Source organism: Gossypium hirsutum, chromosome A10, assembly GCF_007990345.1.
Source record: "Gossypium hirsutum isolate 1008001.06 chromosome A10, Gossypium_hirsutum_v2.1, whole genome shotgun sequence".
NCBI classification, from domain to species: domain Eukaryota; kingdom Viridiplantae; phylum Streptophyta; class Magnoliopsida; order Malvales; family Malvaceae; genus Gossypium; species Gossypium hirsutum.
Genome location: NC_053433.1, coordinates 113,480,576 through 113,483,070, shown reverse-complemented (window position 1 = coordinate 113,483,070; position 2,495 = coordinate 113,480,576). Strand labels below are relative to the sequence as shown.

General features: G+C 34.0%; 1 long non-coding RNA gene across 1 annotated transcript; it reads left to right on the top strand.

The window, feature by feature from the left end:
* The first annotated feature begins 385 nt into the window (after positions 1–385).
* LOC121207763 (uncharacterized) lies at positions 386–1,662 on the top strand. The gene is made up of 2 exons (XR_005902873.1): positions 386–871; positions 1,228–1,662. It is a non-coding gene; the product is annotated as an uncharacterized lncRNA (long non-coding RNA).
* Positions 1,663–2,495: the final 833 nt, after the last annotated feature.

Sequence of the window (2,495 nt, the reverse complement as noted above, 5' to 3'; positions counted from 1 at the left end):
CTAATGGTACATGAAAGAATTTTAAATAACCAAAATATAATAAAATATTTTTTTAAAGTATAAACTATATAAACAATAGAATACAAAAACAAAGATATATACCCAAAAATATATAACATATTAATGCATAAAATTATTTAAAATAAATATCATATGAACTTTCAAAATAAAGAAAACTTCAAAATACAAATAAAATTTTATATTAGAACAATTTAAAAGTTTATACAAACGAAAAAAAATAAATTAAAACAATATAAGGTCTATGAAATAATTTTAAAATACTATATCAAGGGGAAAAAATGAATAATAACAATATATAGCAAATTTTTTAAAAGGGAAAAAAAGTAAGAATTACAAAAAATAAAGCATAAACAAAAAAAACTCAATTGAAACCAAAATAAAATTTAAAGGACAATTTACGAATTAAGAAAATTACTAAAACAAAGTCAAAGGCTAAAAGGGATATGCTCATATAGACAGGGATTTAAAACGCAAATATCCCAAGTCTTGAGATGCAGCATTTAAAGGAGGACCTAGATGAAGTAGCGTATAAATTCCAGAGATGATTTAAAAATAAATAAGATGCAATCAAGGCTTGATCAAAATTCAGCACAAATGACAAAGGCCTAACGTAAAAATTTCCATTATGGTTTATGCATAAAAGAAAACTCCCCCCTCCCCAAAGTTATCTGTCACGAATCAAAAAGGAAGAAAAAGGTTTTCCTCCTTTCTTCCTCTGCTAGGGCACAAAAGGGTTGCCCCCGATCGGCCATGCGTTTGCCAAAGGTGACGGCCGATTTCGACGCCTTTTGGGCTTCTTATTCCGGCGAAGGAGACAAAGCTCCGACGATGAGCACGTGGGTCGATCAAGGTAAGTATTTCCTCTCTTTTAAATTTTGGATCGGATGCTTTTGATGGCTATCAATTTTCTGTGCATATTTTTGCTATTGTATTAGAAAAAAATCAAAGAAAGAACCCCCTTTTAACACTTTAGTATGTATCCAGATTTGAATGAAAAAGAAAAAAAGGAAAAACAAAACGGAATAGAATAATGATGAATAACCACCTTTGAAGTGAATTTTTTTGTCTGATCTCTATTGACTTTTGTGTGTATTTTGCTATTCTCTTCGTAAACAAAAAAAAAAAGGTCCCCCTTTACAATCAAAACTTGAAGGCTTTATAGCCAAATACAAGCAGGTTCTTGCTATTCTTTTGCTCAAATCGCAGGTCGTGAAGACGTGGAAGGGCGCATGGACATGGGGCTCGCGATGTGCGGGCCTGGGGTCGTGCTTGGCGTGCCGACGTGGGACGAATGGAGACTGCGGCGCAAAAGGGTAGCCTAGGGTTTGCTGTTTTCTGATTGTTTAGGTTAGACCATGGGTATTGGGCTTATGTAAACGGGCCAAAATTATTTGGGTTGTTTTATGTAATTGGGCTGGCTTTATGCTTTTGTATGTGTAGGGGTTGAAATTGGGTATTTGGTTTATTTGGGTTTGTTGGGCCCGGGTGAAAATTGGGCCCTACACTCCGTAACCCTATTCTAGTGTCGGATACAGGTTAAGGGTGTTACATTGCTAAATTAAAATAACTTTTATAGCCTTGAGACTAGGGGAGAAGCCAAAATAATATTTTGGGGGTCGAATAAAATTTTAATTTTTTATAGTCTATATCTTTATAATTTTTAAAGGATTAAATCAAATTTTTATAATTTTAGGGGGCCAAAATATAATTTTACCTTTTAATTTAATTTTTTTAAAAAAATTTAAAGGCTTAAATAATAATTTTACATTTTAAGGGCCTGGCACTCATGCCTGTAGCACCCCAAACCCGGCCCAGAAGTTATAGTCGGATCCGGCATGCCATATCAAAAACGTTAAAAAAAAATTTTTCATTCTAAATTCAGAAAATCGTACTTGATGTTCAAAAGATTAATTTCATTATAGGTTAAAGTGAATAGAAGCTGTGCATCAGGTAGGGAACCGGAAAAGAGGTGGTGAGTCCATCGGACTGCTTAAGTACCAAGCTCCCTTCGGATCCAATCCTAGACATGCATACCGCCATTGCCACACCTTAATGTCATGGATATTTCTAGGAAACCGATTTGATTAAGTCATTTTTAGGAAAAGTGATTAATTTTGGAAAATACTTTCATTGCGGAAGCTTTGCTTGTTGTCGCGTTATTTTGAAATCAATTGTTGTTTTTGAAAACGTGCCCTAAAGCTATCCAATTTCAATAGTTAAAATAAGTAATACCTATCTTAGTAATACATATTAAAACCATCAAAAATAATTAAGCGGCCTTATTACATTTAAAAACCCAGAACTTCAAACGTAAATAAAAGGATGTCCAGTTCACCAGAAAAAAATCAAACTTTCAAAACGGGTGGCCACTCCGAATTCCCTCACAGCTCCAAGCCCACTATGGTTGGGGATTTCTTGCGTGGATGAAAATAAAAGGGGTGAGTTTGGGGAAACTCAGTGTGTAAGAAAAACCC